The 26888-nt window shown below is 45.0% G+C and overlaps 1 protein-coding gene and 1 non-coding gene across 3 annotated transcripts in view; one reads left to right on the top strand and one right to left on the bottom strand.

Annotated features, from left to right (window-relative positions):
* Positions 1-4093: 4093 nt before the first annotated feature.
* The window catches only part of IL1R1 (interleukin 1 receptor type 1), an 87758-nt gene continuing 64963 nt past the window's right edge, over positions 4094-26888 (top strand). For both annotated transcript variants that reach the window (XM_070379887.1, XM_070379886.1), the window contains exon 1: positions 4094-4432. The gene's annotated coding sequence lies outside the window, so the exon portion shown is untranslated. The remainder of the gene's footprint in view (positions 4433-26888) is intronic.
* On the bottom strand, positions 5711-5795 carry LOC138990058 (small nucleolar RNA SNORD86). The gene has a single exon (XR_011466232.1). It is a non-coding gene; the product is annotated as a small nucleolar RNA SNORD86 (small nucleolar RNA).

Below are 26888 nucleotides of genomic sequence, written 5' to 3'. Positions count from 1 at the left end.
ATGGAGATGATCTGACTTTTTGTGTGTCATTGCCTGGAATGGGAGTGAAGTCAGCCTGCAGGCTTCTGACCAGATCCTCCCAGGGCCTGACCACAAAGGTCATGGGCAGCCGTTGGCCATGGCATGTTGATGCTCTAGCTGAAAGGGACAGAGGTTAGACTAACAAAATGTGGCTCTGGAAGGCACTTCAGAGAACGTTTGGACCGGTGCTGCTCAAACTTTACCGTGTACCCACAAATCACGTGGGAATCTTATTAAAATGCTAATTCTGAGTCAGTTGTTCTGAGGCAGGGCCTGCGAATCTGCATTTCTAGCATATTTCCTGACTATGCCCGCCCTGGCTGGTGGCCACACTTTGTGTAGCATGGATTTAGATTACGCTGTATTTTTTCCCAGAGGTAGAAACTGAAGTCCAGGGAAGTGAAATTGACTCCTCAAAGCCACCTTTGTGAAATTAAAAGTGTCAGTTGCTCAGTTGTTATGACCCCATGGACTGTAGCCCGCCAGACTCCTCTGTCTGTGGAATTCGCCAGGCAAGAATCCTGGAGTGGGTTGCCATTTTCTCCTCCAGGGGATCTTCCCTATCCAGGGACTGAACGTAGGTCTCCTGCACTGTGGGGAGATTCTTTACCATCTGAGCCATCTTAAGTCCCCCATGAAGTTAAAGCAGGCCCTTTTACCAGGTCTCCTGGGGCCCAGGGAGGTGTCTGTTTAATTACCAAATTAACTACAAAATTGCTGAACCTAGTAAAACAGGGTTCCCATCCTTTCTTAAGGACCCGTAGTACATGGCAGGAGAGGTGAGATCAGATTCCAGGTCTGGACATGCTTGCACAGGCACACACACGTGTGTATGCGTGCACATGCACATTCCCATGCTTTTCTGCATTCTCCATTCTCATCAATTTTGATGTGTAGGGAACATGTGGACGACACATGGATTAAGGAAACACGTGAAGCACATGGATTATAGCTACATTCCAGGTATTCTTAAATGCAGATTCATTCTGAACGTGTAAACTTTTCCATAGAAGTATTCGGGGGGAAGATATGAGTTATTTCTGACCTATGAAGTAGAAATACGGCGCTCCAGAGTTCTGCAAAGGCCATGTTGCTGATAAAATTGTATCCTAGTGATGTCTTCGAGAGTTTTCATGGTAAATGCTCCAGGTTTTGCTCAGTGAGTTCTGAGCTCCAGCCTTTATAAAGGATCCTGGAGTTTGGGGATTTTCCGTAAACTTCTGGTATTGGATTGTTATTGCCCGGTATGACTCATTTTTCCCCCTGAACTCTGTGGGGCGGTGGGGACTAAGCAACTTACAAAACCCAGTCGGGAGTGTGTATGTGTGTGTGCATGTGTGTGTGTGTGTGTCTCCTTGCTGAGAAGTGAGCAGGAGGAAGGGAGATGTTGTCTGGAGTGGAAAAGAGGATCAGAAACGTCCTGGAAACAAAAATCTTTCCTCTCCACTAAGTGTTGAATAAAGATGAACTGATTAGGGAAAAATTGGGAAAACAAACTCCTGTTTTGGGAGGCAAATATCAATACCTACAGTGGGTTAAGCCTGTTAGTGTCTCATCCACGGCCTCCCCATCAGCCGGGTAGTAAGTTTCTTAGGGACAAAAGCTGGGTCTTCCTGATTTTGTTGCTGTTGTTCTACCAAAGAGCATAGGGAGGGTCTTGCCCCTAGTGGGAGCCAGAAACATCTCTTCAGTGAAATGTCATTCACCTCCAGCATTTATAGGACCTGGCCAGCAGCCTAGAAGGTACTAGAGTATTTCTGAAGATCTAATGACTCAGATCAGTAGGGCTGCCTCTGGAGCTGGGGGTGGATCAGGTCCCCGAAACCTCAGCTACTCCACGTTGGAGGAAGGGTGGGGACTTCTCCCTGCCCCTCCTCACCCTAGACCTTTGAGGGTTGTTGCTGTTCAGTCGTTTAGTTGTGCCTGACTCTATGCCACCCCACAGTTGCCTTTCCTCCACTGTCTCTCAGAGTTTGCTCAGATTCATGTTCATTGAGTCAATGGTGCTATCCAACCATCTCGTCCCCTGTTGTCCGCTTCTCCTCCTGCCCTCAATCTTTCCCAGCCTTAGGGTCGTTTCCAATGAGTCGGCTCTTCTCATCAGGGCATCTCAGCTCTTTGAGTGAGGTTATGTCTTTAGCAGTCCGTTCATGCACCAGATGTCCAGGGCCTGGATGCACCCATTAAGATAGGTTAAAAATGTCAGTGAAACTTCTGCAGGAGTGGTCCCCAACCTTTCTGGCACCAGGGTAGGAACTGCTTTTGTGGAAGACAATTTTTCCACCAACTGTGGGTTGTAGGGGATGGTTTAGGAAGGTTCAAGCATGTTACACTTTTTGTGCACTCTATTTCTGTTATTCTTACATCAGCTCCACCTCAGATCATCAGGCAGTAGATCCCAGAGGTTAGGGACCCCTGGACTACAAGCATGTTGCCTTAACCTCAAGACTATTCTGTTTATTTCCTAATGTTGAAAGCCCAGTCCACTGAAGTTCAGGTGGACCATTTGGTCTCTCAATTAAAGCTCATTAAACTACCAATTAATCACAGCTACTTGTAATTACCTAGCCTGGGAAAGTATTCTGGGAAGCCCTTCTGGAACGGCTATCGAGAAGGGTGAGGAAATTGCACCCTCTCTGAGTACATACTCCCTGTTCCCAAATAAACAGCACAGGTGCCTGGAAAGAAAGAGTGAGGCCAGATTGGACTCCACCCAGGCTCCACCCTACCTGGCTGAGGGATCTCAGGGAAAGCGTTTGCCTTTTCTGTGCCTCAGTTGCCTGATCTGTAAAATGGGCTGAAAGAATCAAAAGTTCCTAGAAATGCACCTGATGCATGGTAAGTGCCCACTCTTGGTGTCTCTGTTATTTTTAGGGAGTGGAACCATGGGTTTAGAGCATCGGGCATCACCCAAGATGTGGAAGGGGGTACTCCTACATGAACCTTGGTGAAGACCGGAAATGTGGGGAGAGGGGGTCAAGGAGGAGGGGGGAGTGTTGTGTCTGAAAGGGCATCACATTCAAGAGGAGAAGGGGAGTCGGGTCAGGAGGGTAGCTGCAGAACCCATGCCATTTGAATGTTGCCTTTTTTTAAGAGATTTTTTTTTTTAATGTGGACCATTTTTACAGTCTTTATTAAATTTGTTACAATATTGCTTCTGTTGTTTATGTGTTGGTTTTTTGGCCGCAAGGCATGTGGGGTCTTAGTTCCCTAACCAGGGATCAAACCCACACTCCTGCATTGGGAGGCAAAGTATTTGACCATTGGACCACCAGGGAAGTCCCTGAACATTGTCTTCTGGAGTCAGTGGTGGCCCATCTGAGTGGGCACAGAGAATTCTTTTGAAGGGCAGTGGGGACAAGGTGGAGAGGTGTGCAGAGCCTGCTGGGGGTGGGCCTTGGGTACCAGAATATAAGCTTTGGCCAGTTTGGCCCTTGTGTTTCAGACTATGAGTAGGGCTCTGATAGGTGGGACCTGGGTTGTGTTGAGAACATGAATCCAGGTGTGGGGTGCAGGGGAGCCCCTGAGAGATAGTCAGAGGAGGGGTTCGGCAGCCCTCTCTCTCATGGATGGGATCAAGCGGCTCCAAGTGGGAGCCAGAGGCTCGGGCTGGGACCCCATCTCCCCTAATCCCCCTGAGTCCAGGGATGACCAGTGGGTCTCCTCCCCTCCTGGATGCTTCAAGAGATCCCTGCAGGGTCCCCAGGGCATGTGGCAGAGGCAGTGGGTGCATTAGGAAGAGATCCTCCATCTGAAACATACACAAGCTTGAAGGAAGGGTCCTTCGGTATCGCTGGGAGCTCACATCTGTGGATGTCGTTAGGAGGAGGATCTGGAGGAGAAGAGGGAGGAGGTGGGAGATCCAGGCCTGGCTTTGACTGGTTCAGACTCTGATGACGGGAACTCTGACAGACTGGATGGCCCGGGTCTATGGCTCCGTCACTTGAGAAGAGAGACAGCCTGTGAACTGTTAGCAGTGAGTGTTCAGTGGAGAGTGTGGTATTTCGAAAGGGCTTGGCACGTTTTCTGAATGTTTCTGGCTGGGGGCCCAGCTCTGAGTTTCCTGTTCATAGCTCCCTCCATGTGTCACAGCTGAGGATTAAAGCCCTAACAGGCGTCACTGGAGCCCACTTTCTCCTTTCGCCCGGCCTCTGCACAGCTGGGTCTTCTGACAAGCTGTGAGGCCTCGCCTTCCTGTGTGCTGAGCAGCCCTGGAGCTCTCTAGAAAAAGAAAACCGCCATCAGCAACCCCATTCAGGGCTGATTTTCGAGATGCACTCTTGTTTTTAATAACCACCGTCAGTTCAGCGGGCTTCACAGGTGGGAAAAGAAACGCCGCGGGCTGAGCCTGAGTTACCGCCTCTGGTGGAGCCAGCGGTTCCGCAGCCTCCAGTCGCGAGGAAAGGAGTGGGTAAGATGATGGATTTGCACTTTAGCTTTTGTTTCTGCATTTCTACCCCCCTCCTTTTCCTTTGTTTACTTATACGCTGAAGTATTTAGGAAGGAGGAATGGAGTCTGATAAAACTGACAGCATTGTGCTGTTTTTTAAAACAAGATTTGAAGGATTTCTTAGTGTTATGTGGCTCTGTAGGCATATTTAAAACCCTGAGTGTGCCTGTGAGCCCTACTAATAGATCACCTGTGATTGCTGCTGTTGTTATAGTCACTCAGATGCGTCCGACTCTTTGCAACCCCGCAGATTGTAGCCCGCCAGGCTCCTCTGTCCATGGGTTTCCCAGGCAAGAATACAGGAATGGGTTCCTATTTCCTTCTCCAGGGAATCTTGCTGACCTGGGGATCAAGGCTGCATCTCCTGCATTAGCAGGCAGGTTCTTTACCACTGAGCCGCCTGGGAAGCCCCATCTATGATTACATATGTTTTATTCTATGGAAGATTAAGAAATATGTGGGAGATATATGACTATATACTTCCTCTTAGCCAGCAAAGGCTTCTCTGGTGGCTTAGATGGTAAAGAGTCTGCTTGTAATGCAGGAGACCTGGGTTCCATCCCTGGGTTGGGAAGATCTCCTGGAGAAGGAAACGGCAACCCACTCCAGTATTTTTGCCTGGGGAATTCCATGGACAGAGGAGCCTGGTGGGCTACAGTCCATGGGGTTGCAAAGAGTCGAACATAACTAAGTGACTAACACACACAGTCATATACATCATGAGGTTTAAGTGAAGGATATTGTAATGTCCTTTTTTTAAAAAAAAATTGTTCTTTAAATTTGTTACAATATTGATTCTGTTTAATGCTTTGGCTTTTCCCCTGGAAAGCATGCAGGATCCTAGCTCCCTGACCAGGGATGGAACACACGCCTCCTGCATGGGAAGGTGAAATCTTAACACTCAACCACAAGAGAAGTCCCTGTAAAGTCCTTTTAGAATGCTGTAGCTGACGGCAGAATCAAGACTTACTTTATGACTTTCCTTTATGCTTCTACGACTCTAGAGTGGCATCATCTCAGCCCTTGTTTGGCTGAGGGCATTGCATTACTATAAAATGACATGACTGATTGCATTTAAGATTATAATATATTGTATCATCAAGACTTGTGCATGCTTCCTTCCACAAAGACTTACAATGGAATCTTGAAAACTTGCGTGTGGTTTTTGTCGTTGTTGCTATTTATTGGTTTTTATTTTTATTGGGCTCTGGAAACTGAGTCCGTTTGCTGGGCCCAGGGAATCACTCAGATACTAGGACTGGCCATCACCTCCAGAGCAGAGGCCTGTGTAGGTCAGGGAGTCCTGGTCAGACAGCACTGTATTGAGCAAGCTTTTTCAGAGGCGTTGCAAATATTACACCTGAAGTTGTAAGGAGACTGTAGGCTCTCAGGGGATGGTCCATATTGTCTTATTGAGTGAGAGTTGCTCAGTCATGTCCGATTGTTTGCGATCCCGTGGACTGTGGATCCATGGAATTCTCTAGGCCAGAATACTGGAGTGGGTAGCCTTTCCCTTCTCCAGATCTTCCCAACCCAGGGATTGAACCCAGGTCTCCTGCATTATAGGTGGATTCTTTACCAGGTGAGCCGCAAGGGAAGCCCAAGAATACTGGAGTGGGTAGCGTATCCCTTCTCCAGGGGATCTTCCCAACCCAGGAATTGAACTGGGGTCTTCTGCATTGCAGGTCGATTCTTTACCAACTGAGCTATCAGGGAAGCCTTATTGGACACCCTTGACCTCCATATACTCTCTAATAGTGTTGTTGGGTCAGTCAGAATTCGAGAAGTTTAAGGAAAGAAGAAAACAAAATGAGGTTAACCTTTCAATTCAATTTAAATCTCCCTCTTGCTCTTTTGCCAAATGTGACTTTACACGGTGGCTGTGAGCATATGAAGGGCTAGACGGTGGAAAGGACAGCTGACAAGGTGCAGTGAGTGACTGGTGGTCTGGTGAATCACTGTGTCCACCTACAGGTGCCTGGGGGCCACCCTGTGTGTGCTGGGGGCGGGGGAAGTCTGTGTTCCACTGGAGGTGGGCGGGTTGCTGGGGAAAGAGGAGATGTGCTGTTTGGAAGGACTGGGGACATTTCTTGACATTTCTGATTTGATTTTGATCATTTGATCTTCCTGATCGCAGTGATGAATTTTCTTTATTTGAAAATGTACTTTTTTAGAGTTTCTTCAATATTTTTTCTAATTTACTTTATATTATTATACTTTTAATACTTTTTACATTTTTTAAACCTAAATGTTAACTTAGATATTAGTACATTTTTTTATTTAAAAAAATTTTTATTAGTGTATAGCTGATTGACAATGCTGTGTTAATTTCAGGTTTACAGTAAAGTGAATCAATTGTATATAAAGCTGCTCTTTCAGATTTTTTTTCTCATATAGGTCATTACAGAGTATTGAGTAGAGTTCTCAGTGCTATACAGTAGGTCCTTGGTGGTTATTTTATATATAGTAGTATGTATATGTTAATCCCAGATTCCCAATTCATCCTTCCCCTCTTTTCCCTTTGGTAACCATAAGTTTGTTTTCTATGTAAGTGAGTCTCTCTTGTTCCATGAAGAAGTTCACTTGTATAATTTTTATATTCCACATCAGCGATATCAAATGGTATTTGTCTTTCTCTGACTTCACTTAGTATGATCTCTAGATCCATCCACTTGGCCACAAATGGCATTATTTCATTCTTTTAATGGCTAAGTAGAATTCTATTCTGTGTGTACCCATATGTATGCCACATCTTCTTTATCTATTCATCTGTTGACAAGCTGCGAGGAATTTTGAAAGAAGCCTATGGACTGTCTCTACTCAACAGTTTTTATTTTTTATTATTCTTTATTATTCAGTTTTTATTCTTTAACACACAAACCTTTTGGGGCACTGTGAAGTTGCTGAGGAATGAAACTCTCAGGCAAGATCATGGAGTGGCTAAGATCCACTTCTTAAGTCTCATCTTTAAAAACATATACAGACAACACATGCTCATGGTCAAAAGGACAATTGAAAAAGAATATATAGAGATGAATTAAAAAGGTAGAACATAAAAACCTAACATTGTGAGATAAATACTGTTAGTGTTTGGGTGGGTGTGGTTTTCTCAAAACACATTTACATTTTGGAAAAACCATGCTTGGACTGTCCATGCTGTTTTATCACCTGCTCTTGCCTTTCAGCGGTATGTTGTGAGGGTCTTGTCCTGCTAATGAACTTCTTCCTACAAAAGCTTTTTAGTCACATGACATAGATGAGTTATTAAATCATGTTGGTGTATTTGAGTTTTTTTCTTTTCTATTATGAACATCCTCCAGACTAACATGCTCGTAGGGGATCCTATGCATCTCTTCCTTATTCTTTCCTTGGAATAATTCCCAGAGGTCCAGGGTATCAGCATATTTAAAGCTCTCCATTCTGTTACTCAATTAATCTAGGAAAGTGCTAGTCATGTACACTCCCTCCAGCACTGTATGAACACTTTTTTCTCACACTTTCACCAGCATTGGGGTTTTCACCTTTTTTTTTTTTTTTTGAAGTATTCTAATCTGATAACTGGAAAGGAGTCTTCTGTTGTCTTAATTTGCTTTAAGGACAACTTTTTGTGAAACCTCTGGCTTCCTATGCTGCCCCTTTGGGTTCAGCTTCGTATCTTTTTTTGGTTACAGCTTCGTATCTTTTTTTGGTTAGTCATCATCAAAGCAATCCTCACTCAGAGTAGCTTTTGCCAACCTAATTTCTGTGGTCTTTGACCTCATTTGATATCTCTTAGTAAGCTCACTGACTGTGTGGGGGAGTTGAATGCTTTTGCTGACTTTTTACCATTTGAACAACCCAGAGCAAACTCAATCTTTTATCTCCTTTTTATCTATTAAATTTAGAGATAAGGACTGGCTGTCCACCCCACCACATGATTGAACTGGGGACATAAAGGGAAAGGCTAGAGGAATGTTCTTTTTTTTTTTTTTTTTTTTAGGAATGTTCTTTAAATAGAAAAAAAAGTAAAAATACCGAATGGTATTATTACTGTTGTTATTAATATGAAGTTTATATATAGCCTCACCTTATAAAGTGTCTAGTTTTCAGAGAGCTGCGTGCTGAAATTTTGATGATGTTGTCAAAATAGTTCTAAACTTCAACATATTTCTTTGTTCTTAGATTCAGTAGCACAGGGACATTGAAGATGGATTTATTTTATTGCTTGCTTATTTGTGTATGGGGTTGCATGCTAGTCTTCTCACATTGCATGGTCACCATCCACTTGCTCTGCTCTGATCCCCAGTCAGAACTTTTCAAAGGCAGAGCCTGGTTTTATGTGTTCCTTTCTTTCCAGGTCCTGGTTTGGGGTCTGACACCCTTTGAGGTGGGGCATAAACATTTTTTGAATGAATCAGCGGAAGCAAGCTAGGAACATTTTAACCCAACTCTCCAGGGAAATGAATATCCCCCAAGAGGAATTAAGGAAGATTCAAAAGCGGAGCTTTTTTCCTGGGGCGCATTGACTGTTTTCTTTGTTTAGTTTAGTGTGGGTTGGTTTCTGTTTCTACTGAGTACAACTTTAAAGCTCTTAATGGATGTGAAGCGGATGCATTCCAACCAGGGGTAGAACCAGGAGAATGGAGATGGCGGCTTTAGTAAGTGCAAGTCCCATGGGCTTGCCACAAGTATGGAAGGCTTTATAGGGGGTACAGGATTTCACTCTGACCTCAGTGGTCAGCTGTTAAAATCAGGGTCAAGTACACGTTCAGCAACGGTTTGACGCTTATAGTGGGTAAGTAATAATCATGGCAAATAACCATTAGAGTACTTCCTTAATGTGGGACCCCCGGTTCTGAGTGCCCTGTGTATGAGGGAGTCCTTATTATCATCTTACTTTGCAGATTAAGAAATGGAAGCACAGAGATGTGATTTGCCTGAAGTCACATCAGTTAATGCACGCCTGGGGTTCACGACACAGCCTCACTCTAGAGTTCACGGGCTGCTGGACTTGAGGGATGACGAATAAAAACACACAGTTCATGTGCTTTTGAATAAATAGCACACAATTTAAAAGGCTTTAAAAAGGTTATTCAGCCAAGTCTTTCTCATCAATAGGTGACTGTTACTAGTCTCTTCCACCTCTTTCTCACTGGATCTGTTCTCTCTTTGGAGAACCAATGGGGGATTGATATGTATGTAGATGTATTAATATATAGGTATTGATATAGCTGTTTCAGTCTCCTGTTGGTTATATACCTGTCTGTCTATATCTATCTAGGAAGAGTCTTTTTTTTTTAACTTTTTATTTTATATTTGAATATAGGTGATTAATGGGCTTCCCTGGTGGCTCAGTGGTAAGGAATCCTCCTGACAATGCAGGAGATGTGGGTTCCTTCTCTGGGTTGGGAAGATCCCCTGGAGAAGGAAATGGCAACCCACTCCAGCATCTTTGCCTAGGAAAACCCATGGAGTTTGGTGGCGTACAGTCCATGGAGTCACAAAAGAGTTGGACACGACTTGACTGACCAACTAATAGCTGACTAACTATTTTGTGATAGTTTCAAGTGAACAGCCAAGGGATTTAGCCATACATATACATGTATCCATTCTCCCCCAAACTCCCCTCCCATCCAGTCTGCCACGTAACACTGAGCAGAGTTCCCTGTGCTGTACAGTAGGTCCTTGTTGGTTATCAATTTTAAATATAGCAGTGTGTACACATCCATCTCAAGCTCTCTAACTATCCCTTTCCCCCAGCCAGGAAGATTCTTATAACAAGGTATGGATTAGCTCATGCCATTATGGAGGCTTGAGAAGTCCTGGGAGCTGCCCTCTATAAGTTGTAGACCCAGGAAAGCAGATGGTATAGTTAGAAGGCCAGAGAGCAATGGTGTAGACTCCTGTCCAGTCCGAAGGCTTAAGAATCAGAATTGCCAAGTGCAGGAGAAGATGGACGTCCTTGATCAAGTTTTCAGGCAGAGTTAATTCAATCTTCCTCTGCCTTTTTGCTCTATTTAGGTCCCCAAGGGATTGGAGGAAGCCCACCCACACTGGAAAGGGGGCTATTTGCTTTACTCCGTTCACCAATTCAGGTGCTAATCTCTTTCAGAAACACCCTCACAGACACACCAGCTATCTGGGCATCCCATGGCCCGTTTCAGTTGACACAGAAAACTAACCATCACATACTAAGCACATACACTCTTCTGTGTGTGGGTGCATGCTAAGTTGCTTCAATCATGTCTGACTCTTTTCAATCCTAACGACTATATAGCCCACCAGGCTCATTTGTCTATGAGATTCTCCGGGAAAGAATACTGGAGTGGGTTGCCATGCCCTCCTCCAGGGGATCATCCTGACCCCAGGTCTCTTGCATTGGCAGGCGGATTCTTTTCCACTGAGCCACCAGGGAAGCCCACGCTCTTCTGTACTTGGTTCTAAATCTGCATCAAAAAAGGCTTCCTTTTAACCTTTTGCTGACTCAAGTTGTTTGCAGTCTTTTGCTATTACAACCGATGTTGCAATGAATAAGAAATAGCCCTGCCTGTGTCATTTTGCAGAAGTGCTAGCAAGAGTATTTGTTGGCTGAATTCCTAGAAGTGGAACTGCCAGGTCAAAGGCTGAGTGGGTTTGTGATTTGATGTATATTTCAAGATTTCTCACCTGTTACAACAGGTTGTAACAATTAACACCCCTGCCAGGAATGTTTGAGAGAGTATTTCCTCATGTGCCTACCAAAATAGGTATACTAGCAAACTGGGGGCTGTTTTTGTTGTTCTTTGTATTATTTAGCTTTGTTGATCTTATGGGGGAAGCAGTTAACTCAGTGTTTTTAAATTTTTCATATCTTACATAACAGGATTTTTAGACTTTATTTTTTTAAATTTTTTTTTTTAATGTGGACCATTTTTAAAGTCTTTATTGAATTTGTTACAATGTTGCTTCTGTTTTACCTTTTGGGTTTTTGGCCACAAGGCATAAGGGATCTTAACTCCCTGGCCAGGGATCAAACTCATACACCCTGTCTTGGAAGGTGAAGTCTTAACCACTAGACTGCCAGGGAAGTCCCTAGACTTAATTTTTTGAGAGCACTTTTAAGTTCACAGCAAAATTGAGGGGAAGGTAAAGAGATTTCCCATATAGCCCTTGCCCCACATGTGTATAACCTGCTCCGTTGTCCATAAGCCCCCTTCCCAGAGTGGTTCATTCCTTACAACTGATGAACCTACACTAACACGTCATTATCACCCAAAGTCCAGATAGTCTGCCTTAAGATTCACTCTTGGTGTTGTATATTCTGTGTTTAGACAAATGTAGGATGACATGTGCCCATCATTATAGTAACACGCAGGGCATTTCACTGTGCTTTACCTGTTCATCTCTCCTTCCAACCCCTGGCAACCCCTTAACTTGTTACTGCCTCCTTAGTTTTGGGCTTCCACGGTTGCTCAGAAGGTAAAGAACCTGCCTGCAATGCAGGAGACCCGGGTTTGATTCCTGGGTCGGGCAGATCTCCTGGAAAAGGCCATGGCAACCCACTTCAGTTTTCTTGTCTGGTGAATTTCAAGAGGAGAGGAGACTGATGAGTCAAAGCTCCTGAGTCACAAAGAGTCAGACACGACTGAGTGACCAACACTGTTTTCATGCTTTTGCCTCTTCAGATTGTAAATGTTATGTAGCCTTTTCAGGTTGACTTCTCTCGCTTAGGATTTTGCATTGACAATTTCTTCATGTCTCTTCATAGCTTGAGAGCTCATTTCTCTTCAGCACTGAATAGCATTCCATCGTCTAAATGGACCACACTTAATTTATCCATTCACCCCCTGAATGGTATCTTGGCTGCTATCAAGTTTGACAATTATTAATAAATCATCTATTAAACATCCATGTGCAGGTATTTGTGTGGATGTAAGTTTTCAGCCCCTTTGGGTAAACATCAAGGAGAGTGACTGTAGGATCCTACAGTAAGAGTGTGTTTAGTTTTATAAGAAACTGTCAGACTGTTTTCCAAAGTGGTGGCACCTTTTTGCCTTCTCACCAGCTGTGTTGAGAATTTCTGTTGCTTCACATCCCTGACGGGATCTGCTGTCAGTGTTGTGGATTTTGGTCGCTCTGTTGTTTAGCTGATAGGTTGCGTCTGACCCTTTTGTGACTCCATGGACTGTAGCCCACCAGGCTCCTCTGTCCATGGGATTTCCCAGGCAAGAATGCTGGAGCAAGTTGCCACTGGTCATTCTAATATGTGTGTAGTGGCATTGAGATCATTTTAAAACCAGCTGTGATCACAGCAGTTGTTTTTTAAGCCTTGTGGGTGTCCACCCATGGGGCACCACGGTAGGGCAGAGCAATCTGATTGCAGCCTTCGAGGATCACATGGAGGGGCTGGGCAGTAGCCTGAGTTGAGGGTGTGATAAACATCGTGAAAGACACAGATGGCTGCTGAGACAGTGGCGAAGGGCTGGGTGTGAGTCACCTAGTAATGGGGAGTCCTTGTGAGGAGGGGTGAGGTCTGAGGCAGAGGGGCAGCAGGATTTGAGCCCCTTGGAGGGGAGAGGAAGCTCAGTATGTGGGGGCTGAGTGAGTGGGAGGGAGCTTAGAGATGGAGGCAGGGGCCAGATCACAGTGGTATAGACAGTGGTGGGGCCATGATGCAGAGCCTGGATTTCATTCTGAACTTGCCAGTCACAGCCTGGGGAGATGATGCCTGCGTGTGCACAGGCTTACCTCCCAGACCACAAGTGTTCACCTGTGTGACATTAGGCAGATCCAGTCCCTCTGTGCAAGTGCTGGGGGATGTTGTTGTATTTATGAAAGACAGTGGCAGGCTGGCACCCAGGACACGGCACTCTCTCGCCCAGCCCTGAATTCCTGGGCGTGTGACAAGCAACAGGTGCTCTGCCTGAACCTGGAGGCACAGACATTCCACAGAAGCACCCTCTACCCTCCCTGGAACGAAACTCGTGCACCAGGGACTTGCTTGGCATCTCAGCTTTTACTAAATTAGCCAAGGGTTTTAAGAAATGGTTCTTGAACGTTCAGTCCAGGCTGAGCCTTGTGCTCAGCGCTTCTAGGGTTAGGAGGAGGAAGACGGGGAAACCCAGAGAGGAGGATGGTGAGCAGTCACTTCCAGTGCAGCCTCAAGACAGAATCAAATGTCAACGCCAGAAGGAAGGCAGGAGGGGGCGGGGAAGGGGCCCAGCCGCTCTGGCTCCAGATGAGACGGGAGGCCTTGCAGAGCACTGTGGGAGCTGCTTGCAGGGGCTTGAGCTTCCCTTCCGTCCTTCTGGGGAGAGGCAGGTAATGTGTTCCTTCTATCTTTAGAGGTGAAGGAAGGCCTCTTTCCTCAAGGTCATGGGGTAGACCAAGGATGGAGCTGGGACTGGCCCCTAACACTGAGCTCCCTGGGTGCCCAAACAGATCAAAATCCCTCAGCCTCATCACTGGAGGAGGGCTCTCTCTCTGTAGCCTGCGTGCTCTTTCATTCTGGCCTCTTTGGTTGCATTATTATGGGGTTGCTCCGTTTCTGAGTCTGGAGTGTTGGCAGGACCCTGCAGAAGGGCGGGACCACACCCTCAAATGCCTGATGGTAGGGCTTGAAGCTCAGAGATGCTTCCATCTTGTGAAGAAACACAAGGAACTGAGGTCAGGTGTTTTTGGGTGGGCTCTCGGGGTCCTCCCTAGGGCACACTGGTCATTTGTGACCAGAGCAGAGTGGCAATTTGTGTGTGTGTGTATAGGTGATGAGTCTGGAATGAAGGATTTAGGAACTGCTGATTGAAGAAGATGTGTTCAGGGATGCAGGTTTCCATGGAGATAGGACTACCTGGGCAGGAAGTCAGACAGCTGGGAGATCAGTTAACATCTCAGGGAGCTTTGCCTCCTGGTCCAGGGAGGGGAGGGCAGGGTTTGATACCGAGGAGAAGGGACTCTGCAGGTGAATTCCAGGTGCTTGACCCAAACAGAGTGGCCCAAACGAACACAACATGGGGCAGAGGCTGGGACTGTCTAGTAATAAAGCATTAAATAGTCACTCAATTGTATCTGACTCTTTGCAACCCATGGACTGTAGTCTGTCAGGCTCCTCTGTCCATGGAATTCTCCAGGCAAGAATACTGGAGTGGGTTGCCATTTCCTTCTTCAGGGGATCTTTCTGACCCAGGGATAGAACTCAGGTCTCCCACATTGTAGGCAGATTCTTTACCATCTGAGCCACCAGGTAAAAGATGGTGGCAGTCAAAAGGGCAAGTACAAAGGACAAGTCCAGAAACATTTATAAAATTGGAACTGCATCTGTACTAATTATAATTGAAATCACTATTTTAGGGTTCATAGACTTTTAGGCTTTTTCTGATAGCTGTGTTCAATCTGTCTATGTCAATGATATGACCAGCTTTTTTTTTTTCCTTTCAGATTGCCTTTATTATTTTTTAAAATTTTTATTTATTATTATTATTTTTATCACTTCACTACTTTATTTTTTTTTACTTTACAATATTGTGTTGGTTCTGCCACACATCAACATGAATCCGCCACGGGCGTACACATATTCCCCATCCTGAACACCCCCTCCCACCTCCGTCCCCGTATCATCCCTCTGGGTCATCCCAGTGGACCAGCCCCAAGCATCCTGTGTTGAACCTGGACTGGCGATTCATTTCTTATATGATATTATACATGTTTCAGTGCCATTCCCCCAAATCGTCCCACCCTCTCCCTCTCCCACAGAGTCCAAAAAACTGTTCTATACATCTGTGTCTCTTTTGCTGTCTCGCATACAGGGTTATAGTTACCATCTTTCTAAATTCCATATATATGCGTTAGTATACTGTATTGGTGTTTTTCTTTCTGGCTTACTTCACTCTGTATAATAGGCTCCAGTTTCATCCACCTCATTAGACCTGATTCAAATGTATTCTTTTTAATGGCTGAGTAATACTCCATTGTGTATATGTACCACAGCTTTCTTATCCATTCATCTGCTGATGGACATCTAGGTTGCTTCCATGTCCTGGTATTATAAACAGTGCTGCGATGGCCATCGGGGTACATGTGTCTCTTTCCCTTCTGGTTTCCTTGGTGTGTATGCCCAGCAGTGGGATTGCTGGGTCATAAGGCAGTTTTATTTCCAGTTTTTTAAGGAATCTCCACACTGTTCTCCATAGTGGCTGTACTAGTTTGCATTCCCACCAACAGTGTAAGAGGGTTCCCTTTTCTCCACACCCTCTCTAGCATTTACTGCTTGTAGACTTTTGGATCGCAGCCATTCTGACTGGCGTGAAATGGTCCCTCATTGTGGTTTTGATTTGCATTTCTCTGATAATGAGTGATGTTGAGCATCTTTTCATGTGTTTGTTAGCCATCTGTATGTCTTCTTCGGAGAAATGTCTATTTAGTCCTTTGGCACATTTTGTGATGGGTCGTTTATTTTTCTGGAGTTGAGCTGTAGGAGTTGCTTGTATATTTTTGAGATTAGTTGTTTGTCAGTTGCTTCTTGCTATTATTTTCTCCCATTCCGAAGGCTGTCTTTTCACTCCATCAGTTATGCCAACAACATATTCCACTGTGGTCACAGAGCCAACACATTCCACAACCATGAATATGACTCCAAAGTTTGTTGTGGTTTCCCTCATTTCATTCCTGGACTTAGTGAGAGGGCAGACTTGACCGGAAATCTGGGACAACTTTTCTCAGACCTTTTATTACCTGGCTCTCACTCACTGGCCCTTTGATCTCTTTGCTCTGGGCTGATTTTTTGTCATCCTGTCCTGGAGGGGCCAACAGAGCCTCCAGCTCCTGAATGAGCCAGGATCAGCCATCATCCTGCCGCTCCTGGCAACATCTGGGTGCTTTACAGACATCTCCTGTGCTCTGTACACAGGCTTTACTATTTTCAATGTGTCCAAAGGGAGATGGGGCTCAGGACCGGCAGGGACAGGCGCTGCCACCTCCTGACGATGGCAGATGAACGGCAACATCCTCAGCCGGGCTCCCAGTTGAGCTTCACGCTTCATTGTGCTGACATGATGATGAGACTCCAAGAGGCGAAGTTCTAGTCAGTGAGCGGCTCTTTTTGCAATGTATTTGAACTCCTATTTGTAGAAGTGCTGAAGCTGTCAGAGTTTGTTCACATGAGAAATATAATTAAGGCTCCCGTCTACCATTTCTGATGAGAGTTTTAAAAAGGCATCATGTGCAGGGTTATTTTCTAGCCTCTGAAATGACCTGCTGATAATTTTTAAGCTGAAATCAATACCATACATGCAATAAAGTAAAAGTTCAACCATAGTAGGAACTCAATAGATATTTCTCTGGAAGGTTTAAACATCCCCTGCCTGAAATAGGTGAGAGAAACCTGGTTTCACAGATCATACCATCTCTCTGTTAATGAATAATCTGTATACCGATAAGATGATAGAGGACAAATGTTAATGAGTATGTAGAGAAAAGGGAACATTTGTACACTGTTGGTTGGAAGGTAAATGGGTGCATCCACTTTGGAAAACAGTATGGAGATTCCTCAAAAAGTTAAAAATTGAACTAGCATATGATCCAGCAATTCCACTTCTGGGTATATATCCAAAGGAAATGAAACTGATATCTCAAAGGGATACCTATGTTCCCATGTCCATTGCAGCATTATTCGTAATAGCCATGACATGGAAACTATTTGTTTGTCAGTAGATGAATGGATAAAGAAGGTGTGGTATATACTGGACATACAATATTATTCAGCCATGAGAAAGGAAATCCTGTCTTTGGCAAGAACATAGCTTGAGGACGTTAAGCTAAATGAGATAAACCAGACAGAAAGACAAATACTGTATGATATCACTTGCATGTGGAATCCAAAAAGGCTAAACTCAGAGAAACAGTAGAGTGGTACTGCCAGGGGCTGGGGAGTAAGGAAACGGTGGAGATGTTGGTCAAAAGGTACAAACTTCTAGTTATAAGATGAATAAGTCTGGGGAATGTCCCTGGTGGCCCAGTGGTTAAGATTTTGCCTTCCAATGCAGGGGGTGTGGGTTTGATCTCCAGTTGGGAAGCTAAGATCCCACATGCCTTGGGGCCAAAATACCAAAACATGAAACAGAAGTAATATTGTAACAAATTCAGTAAAAACTCTTAAAAAGGGCTCCACATCAAAAAAAAAAAAATCTTTAAAAAAGAAACACATTTGGGGATCCAATATGCAGCATTGGAAAAGACCGTGATGTTGGGAAAGATTGCAGGCAGGAGGAGAAGGGGGTGACAAAGGATAAGATGAGCAAACTCTGGAAAACAGTGGAGGACAGGGAAGCACGGCATGCTGCAGTCCATGGGGTCTCAGAGAGTTAGAAACGACTTAGCCACTGACCACCAACAAATGGACAGCATGCAGATTGTGGCTAATGTATTGTATACTTAAAAATTGCTAAGAGAGTAAACTTTGAAGGTTCCCACCTACAAAAAAAAAAGAAGTGGTAATTATATGATGAGGGGAGGTATTAGCTGACAGTATGGTGGTGATATTTGTCAGTATTAAAATGTATCAACACATTGTACAGTCCTAAACTTACACAAATGTAATACGTAAATCGTATTTTGATTAAGCTGGAAAACAAGCAACGTAATAAACTGTAAAATTATGTACAAAAAATGACAGCATTTCTTTCCTGGAGAGAAAATGTATGATTCTTGTCAGAGGTGATGGAATGGGTATCTATTTGACTTGTTGATTTAAAAAAATCTTATGTGATACTTGCCGTGACAACCTCTTTTGAATACACTTCTCTCAAGGTTTAAGCACTTCTCTAGATGAACACAGTGGGTTACTGAGCTGACTCATAGGGAGGAGAGGTTACATTTTTGCTATTGTAATGATGTGGGAAATCGCACCCCACATCACTCACCAGGCTTAAATATTTCTCATCAACCTCAAATTCTGAGATTTACTTAACTGCAAGATCAGAGTTCTAAGATTCCGCTCCCCCCCCCCACCCCCTGTTATAATACTGAAGAAATTTAGGTAATGGGGACATGGTGGATAGAAACTAGGTTCATAGGAAAGTGAAAAATGCTGGGGTGGGGTGGAGGAGGGGTGGTGGAGACAGACACTTCCTTTAGTCTGGAACTGATATCTGGATCATAAACTGTTGTTCTAGGGAAAACTTCTGGGTGTGAATAAGTCCCCGGAGCTGGACTCTCTTCCTCTGCCTGGACCCTGTCTGCCCAGTCAGTGTAGAAAATGGTGTGACTGCATTAGGGGACCCACTCAGCTACATATAGATAGAAGAAACATCACCCTCTATGATGTAGGTCAGTGTTTGTCCGTCTTGATTTCCTGTTGGAATCACCTGGGAGCCTTAAGAAATATCGGTGCCTCAGCCCCACCCCCAGAGAAGGCAATGGCACCCCACTCCAGTACTCTTGCCTGGAAAATCCCATGGACGGAGGAGCCTGGTGGGCTGCAGTCCATGGGGTCGCTAAGAGTCAGGCATGACTGAGCGATTTCACTTTCACTTTTCACTTTCATGCATTGGAGAAGGCAATGACAACCCACTCCAGCGTTCTTGCCTGGAAAATCCTAGGGACGGGGGAGCCTGGTGGGCTGCCATCTATGGGATCACACAGAGTTGGACATGACTGAAGCGACTTAGCAGCAGCAGCAGCCCCACCCCGAGAGGTTCTGATGGAATAAGACTGAGACACAGCCTGGGAAGAGTTATTTTTTAAAAAAATACTCTCTGGGGGTAGCTGGTCTAATGCAGGCTGAGAACCACTGACCCGGGAAATAGACAGCCATAATTTCTGTAAATTGCCCAAGTCAACAAGAAGCTGGCTAGCACAAGAGTTGTCCTGAGTGATTGCTAAATCCCTCTGCTGGGGGAATTTAGGTCCATTTCCCAGAAAGCTTATCCCTGGACATGATCATGGGCTCTCTGTCCTGTCCATGTGGTTTGAATTTTCTAAGGGACTGTGGGTATAAGCAGTGTGAATGGAGTGCTTTCATTCATCGGGCAAAGATGTAAACATCTGCTCTGCTCCAGCTATGGCCAGTCAGGGGAGAGCTTACCTTTAAGCACCTGATGAGTATCAGGGAGAGAAGAACTCAGCCATACAGAATCTGGGGTGCTGGTGCTACAGGGAGGCAGAAGGGAAGCCAAGGGCTCAGAGGAGGTGGAGATGGTCACCCTGGCTTCCCCTGGCTGGAGGGGTGGGAACTACCCTAGAATGCCCTCTGAAAGGGGCATACAATATAGACGATGGGCCTGGGAGGAGGAGGAAGAGGAGGAGAAAAAGGAGGAGGAGGAGGAGGGAGTCTTGAGCTGGAGGAAGACAAAGGATGACATTCTGGGTAGAAGGAATGAGGGAGAAATGGTAAAACTGGCAAGGAGACTGGTATGCGATTTGACCTCAGCCTGGAAGCATCCAGGCAACAGGGAACTTTGTCAGAAAGATGGAGTTGAGGGAGGCAGGGCAGGTCTGGAACAAGAGCAAGGGTTCTCGGCTTTATCCAGAGGAGTGGGGCACCCTGTGGGGGTGGGGTTTGACTGCCAAGACCGAGCAACAGGCAAGTCGGGGCTTGCCTAGCACTGTTTATCCAGCTAATCTGGATGCTCTAGAAGAGAAGTCTCGGTATAAACATCTCATTTGCCAAAATGAGAAAAAAGCCCATTTAGGTTGTGCATGTCCGTTTTGCAGCCACAAGGTGGGTGGGTTTTGCATCAGGGTGGGTCAGACTTCTCCTTATCCCTGCCTTATCCATCTTTCCTTTTCTCTACTTTTTTCTTCCCCAGTCCTCCTCCTGAGGGAGAAATTGAAGAGCTTCCCACACATGTACTCTTGTCTCAAATAGTAACAGTGAAACTGAAAATAAAAAGATTCTCTGGTCATTAAGAGGTTTGATGGTTTGCACAGTATTTATTTCAGTTTTGGCCATGTTGACTCTTACGTAAATATGGTAACTGCTTGTTTAAAATTCTTTTCACAATACAATAATCACATTGAAAGGTCAGTCAGGTTTTGGCACAAATGGCCAACATCCTTCTGCCAATGATGGTTCTCGATTAATTTTATTGCCTCTAGAAGTTCATCAATGTATTTTGAGAATTTTATTCATAAGAAAATGTTGCTAGTGATTCTGTCTAAAAGGGGAAGAAAGAGAGGGAGTGATTTCTCTATAATTGAGATAACTTTGTCTAAGTCCGATTTTAAATCATCTCGGAGGTAGAACGGATTGGTCGTTACCAGGGGCAGGGGGTGGGGAGGATAAAAATGGGTGAAGGGGTCAAAATGTAGAGTTCCAGTTATAAAATAAACAAATTCTGGGATGTCACATACAGCATAATGACCATAGTTAAGAATACTGCATGTTTGAAAATTGCTAAGAGATTAGATCTTATCACAGGAAAAGAAATTTGTAGCTGTGGGTAGCAATGGTTATTCACTAGGCTTGTGATCATTTTGTAATATATACAAATATTCAGTCATTTTGTTGTACATATGAAACTAACATAGGATGTCAATCATATTTCAATTTAAGAACATTTATTTGCATCATGTTCCAGACATTGGAGAATTCCTCCCTCCCCCCCCGCCAGCCCCACACACAATCATCCTGAAAACTCTTGGGTCCACTTTTTCTCTTAGCAGAAGAAAGGGGTGAAATCACATTAGCTGACTTTCTATGCTTGTTCCTAGTGTTTTCTATATTACAAGGCTGACATATTTCTAGATAAATTTGCATATCTAGAGTTGATCAGTTTTGCTTCTTACTGTTCTCATGTATAATCCATATACATATATGTATATAGTATAATTCATAATCCCATGGCAATAGGTGTTTGACCTAGTTTGAAAGAATCTGATCACAAAGGAGGAAGGGAAAAAATTACTTTATAAAGGGAAGGCTTATTTGCATATGAATCATAGCTATGTAACAAAGTCAGGAGATAAAATATTGAAATATTTAAATATTTGGGCAATGTTTCCCATATCTTCCTGTTTTCTCATCAAACCACATGTCCAGTTTTGGACTGGAAAGGCATCTTTACTCTATGCTTGAAATCATAACACCTTCCCCACTTGTCTTTTGGGACCAAAAATAACTGCACAAAGCACCTACTATGTGCCAGCTGCAGCAGTAAGCAGTTTACTTGTATGTCCACCATCCTGGCCAGGTGGGCCCTGTTATTCCCACGTGACTGATGGGAAACTGAGGCTGACATAGCCCTGTTGGAAAGAGTAGAGCTGGAGGCACCTTGAGCCTCCAGTGTGAAGTGTTTATGGCATCCCCACCACGCATATTTGTGGCTTCGTTCTCCTGTTGACATTGCAACAGGATGCTTGCATATGCTACTGTTGGTTACCTCCGATATCTCAGATCTTTAAACAGTTGCCACTGTCTTACTTCAGTCACTTCCGCACTGATAGAGCCGTCTTCCAGTCTCCATCCTAATATTCTTCTCATGTGTTCCTTGCTTCTTTATTTCTTTAGGTGAATCTTGCTGTGTTCCACAAAGGACGTGAAGCAGCTTGTTGCTTGTGGATATGTCTTTCCAGGTCTGCATGGCCCCTTGGGGATGTGTGATGTGGGTTTCTCAGAGACACTGCTGTGTGTTGGGGCAGGTGGCACAGCTGAGCAGAAAACATCCTGAGCACTTGAGTTTCAAGAATTACTCTCGTTTATTGAGACCTTGAAAAGGGGCTAAAACTGTTACCTCCTGGGAGTTTTTCATCACAGTCATGGCAAAGGATGTGTTTGGGAAGTATTAATATCATGAAAAGAAATACAGACACAATTCTTTTAAAATTGCTCCTAGTAAGTATACAGCTCAGTACCAAGGAAATGTTTATAAGAAGGTAATGGTAAAAGCTATAATTTGGTGCTGCAGCTAGAACTTTCTTTCAATAATTCAAGTATATCTAGTTAAAACATAAGCTCCTTATGGCACTTCAAAGATATGCCTTTAACCACAGAAGCCTCTCAATCACTTTGTGCTGTCATGCCAAGCTGGGATATTTACTATGGAAACCAAATTGCACTTTCTTTTTTTGTGTGATAGTTCTTTTTTTTTTTTTTTAAATTGGGGTATAGTTGTTTTACAGTGTTGCACTGGTTTCTGCCATGCAATGAAGTGAATCAGCTGTACACATATATGCCTTCCCTCTTGGACCTCCCTCCCAGTCCCCCACCCCCAACCATCCCACCCCTCTAGGTCATCACAGAGCACCAGGCTAAGCTCCCTGTGCAACACAGCACTTCGCACTAGCCATCTATTTCACACATGGTGGTGCGTACTTGTCAATGCTCCTCTCCCAGTTCATCCCCCAGCTGTGGCCATATGTCTGTTCTCTACGTCTCCATTTCCACCCTGCAGATAGGTTCATCTGTATCATTTTTCTAGATTCCACGTATATGCATTGATATATGTCATTGAGGTTTCTTTCTAGAAGCTAGTCTGATGTAGAGAAATTTAAAACAATAACCTGGCAATAGCAGAAAAAAAATATTTTCTAAGTTTCAGCAGATTAAAGGATAGGCAACATAAGAGAAAAACAAATATTGCTCTTACTTTGATCTGCTGAAAATCGGAAAATAAATTGCGTGCAGTTGGCGGGTTAATGTTTTAAATCACTGCGTCAGACTAACTTCTGGAAAGGAGACCCAATGACACAGTTGCACAATGTGATTGTAACTTCCCCGAAGTGCCAGGTGTCGAAAGACACCCTCTTGGCCTTGGCGTGGACAGAATCTGGAACATCTTAGCAGAAATTACATAACGAGAGCAGACCCAGAAATCTTGGCTGTAAACCACTCTCATGGTCATAAACCATTCATAGGCCCCCTGTGGGGGCTCCTGTGGGAACTTGGGACCCGAAGCCTAGTCCTGAGGTGGCTCAGTTGGGACACCCCTGCCCCCAGGTTTCCGGGTTTTCGTTTCATTCACCTTCACCTGCTTGGTTGGCCTTGTCCACCTGCATCTCTGTCCGGAGGATTTAACGTGAAAACATTTTAGCATGGAGACTTGGATGTGTGTGTTGTGTGAGTGTGTATGTTGTGTGTGTTGGGTGGGGAGGGGTTGTGTTTGCTGTGTGTATGTTTTGTGTATGTTGTATGAGTGTGTGACTGTGTTGTGTGTGTATTGTACGCTGTGACTATTTTGTATATGTTGTGTAAGTGTGTGTTTTATGCGTATATGGTGTGTTGTGTGGCTGTTTTCTGTGTGTTTTGTGTGAGGGTGTATTGTTTGAGTGTGTGTTGTGTTGTATCTTTTGTGTGTGTTATGCCTGTGTATATTGTGTGTGTATGTAGGTATCTGTTGCATGATGTTTGGTGTATGTGTTATGAATGTGTGTGTGTTGTGTGTGTGATTGCATGTTGTGAGACTGTGTGCTCTGTGACTGTTCTGTATGTTGTGCACGTGCGTATATTTTCTGGGGCTTGTGTGCACTTTGTGAGTGTTTCACATGTGCGTGTGAGCGTGCTGTGTGCCTGCCCAGTGCCTGGCGCCACTTCCCTGAATGCCAGGTAAACAACTGTGAGATGGCGGAAAAGCCCAGTTCCTGCCTGGTGAAGCCGGGGGTGCCGGCGCCCCGGCTGAGCCAGCAGGCCGCTGAGGCTGAGGACGGGACCTGTGTTGTGCTGACTCTTCTGTCCTCGGTGCTCTTCACAGGGAGGCGGCACTGGGGGAGCCCAGCACAGGGGCGCAGTGGGGGTGAGTGCTGTGTAACGGGGCATGGCTTTGCTCTCAGGCCCAGGCTCCTCGAGGCAGACACTAGTTTTCCAGCTTCACATCTCCCAGTCTGCGTAAGTCCCTTCCTTATCACCTTCACAGTGCACCGTCTGCCCACACCCTGCAGGATGTGGGCTCCACAGTGGGGGGGTTTCTGATTTGTTCTCGGAGCCATCCTAAATCCCTAGCACACTGCCCAGCAGGAAGCATGAGCTGCATAAATATTTACTGAATGGGCACAGGTCAGGATCAGTAAGTTCCAGCGTGTGAGTCCAAGGTGAAGGTTTTCAGTCCGGTGTGGGAGGCATTACTATATCTGCCACTGAGCCTATTTTTATTCTCAGTAACTCCTGGGAAATGACCTTTCAGAGCATCCCCCTCAGGCTTCCTCTGGTCCTCTCAGGTGGGTGCGTGTCTGCAGGGGTGGTGGAGGGGGGACCCCCGCTCACACACCCCGCAGGGATGTCTCATTCTTCTGGGTCAGGTCGCAGCCTGTCCTTGGGTCCTTGTGGTCTCCGGTGCCCAATGTGTCTGTTGGGTGTGGCAGGTCTCATCAGGTGCGGGGCAAGAAGCCGTTTGGTGCCAACAGCCATGGGCTTTCCTATTGCCCCCCAGATGTGAGGCCCCTGGACTCCAGTCTCCTGGTTCCAGAAATCCTTGGTGGCTCCTCCCACTCTGCTGGTGGTGGCTCCCTGGCTCTGTGACTGCCCCCCCGCCTGCCGCACCCAAGTGCCCGGCTAGAAGTCAGGTCTCTCTCTGAGCCCACCTCTCTGGGGAACTTCCACCTCCCAGGCCACCCCAGGGGAAGACCACAGCCCAGTGACCACAGGTTTCTAGCCCCACTTCCAGACTTAACCGTCAGAGCTAAGCTCTTGCGTCCTCCTCTTCCGCTTTCTGCAGGCTCTTCCCACAACCACTGGCCGTGTCCACCTCACCCTAGTCCAGTCCTGCTCACTCTCTTGTGTGTGGGTCCACTCTTCTTCCCTGATTCTTGAGAAGTAAAGACCAGTTTGAAGAGTTGCAAATAATTCCTTTTTGCCTCTTGACAAAGTCTGGAGTCTTTCCCACCACATTTGAAGATACATCTTGCAATAGATGATGTCATAGTTACTTGTCAGCACTTTTTTTTTTTTCCCTTTCCCATTGCACATATCACAATTAAGGACATTTTAGCCTAGGCTATAGCCTGGCCATGGCCTTAAACTCTACTGTGGAGTTCAAAGACGAGCAATACCTTCTTTATTCCAGCCTTTGTCTTCCTTTCCTTAAGGTAATGGGTGCCTCTCATTCAAAGGTAGAAGCTGCCAGGCAACCAGAAACAATGAAAGAGTGACCTAGAAAGAATATAGTTATTTAATACAACCCTACCTCAGATATGGCCCCCACTACTGAGGCAGGGGAAGGTTAGCTGAGGATGCAGAGGAACATGGCGGAACAGCTTTGGAGGATGACAACTGGACCCATCCCCTGGAGGCTCTTTCTTAGCTACTCCCCAGCTATCTGGAAGGATCAGTGCATGTTTTTTAGCAGGTGCTATCTTCTGTCTGCCAGACAACTTGCTGCTGCTGCTAAGTCGTTTCAGTCGTGCCCGACTCTGTGTGACCCCAGAGACGGCAGCCCACCAGGCTCCCCTGTCCCTGGGATTCTCCAGGCAAGAACACTGGAGTGGGGTGCCATTGCCTTCTCTGAACAACTTGCTAGGAAAACCATACTAGAGCATTTTCTCTTACAACTTCCTGTATCATCTCTGCATGAAGGATAATTTTTTTTTTTATTTGGACCATTTTTAAAATCTTAAAAAATTTTTTTTATTTTTATCTTTTTTAACACTAAAAGCATTTTATATTGGATATAGCTGACTAACAATAGTAGTTTCAGGTGAACAGTGAAGGGACCCAGCCATACACATACATGTATCCATTCTCCCCCAAACCCTCCTCCCACCCAGGCTGGAGCATAACATTGAGCAGAGTTCCATGCGCTGTACAATAGGTTTTTCTTGGTTGTCCATTTTAAATATAGGAGAGTGTACATGACCTTCCAAAAGTCCTTAATTATCCCTTCCCCTCAGCAACCACAAGTTCATTTTCTATCTGTGAGTCTCTTTATTTTGTAAGTAAGTTCATTTATATAATTTCTTTTTAGATTCCACATATAAGGGGTGTCATATATTTCTCCTTCTCTGGCTTACTGCACTCAGAATGACTCTTTAGGTCCATCCATGTGGCTGCAAATGGCCTTATTTCATTGTTTTAAATGGCTGAGTAATATTCCATGGTATATATGTACCATGATGTGGACCATTTTTAAAAAGTCTTCTTTGACTTTGTAATGATTTTCCCTCTGTTTTATGTTTTGGCTTTTTGGCCTCAAGGCATGTGGGATCTTAGCGTCCCAACCAGGGCTCTTTGCCTGCATTGGAAGGCAAAGTTTCAATGCCTCGACCACCAGGGAGGTCCCCAATGAAGAATCATTCTTAGGTGGGGTTTTGTCTGCCACAAACAGTATCTCCATCCTCCTTGGTCATAGGTCTTGGTAACCTTATTTTTGTTTCTGGGAGTGAGAACTTCCCCAGGAAGTAAAGGGGAGGATTTCTGATGTGTGTTGAGAGCAGTCATAAAGACGGGCTCAGAATTACGTCACGTTTCGCAGCCAGAGTGTACACTGGTATACAGGTGAGGGGCGGGAGTCAGGAAGATGTTTACAAAGGAGAAGCACTA

The sequence above is a fragment of the Bos mutus genome, chromosome 11 (assembly GCF_027580195.1).
Source record: "Bos mutus isolate GX-2022 chromosome 11, NWIPB_WYAK_1.1, whole genome shotgun sequence".
Classification (NCBI taxonomy): Eukaryota; Metazoa; Chordata; class Mammalia; order Artiodactyla; family Bovidae; genus Bos; species Bos mutus.
Note: the sequence above shows the minus strand (reverse complement) of the source record. Positions and strands in the feature narration are given on the sequence as shown.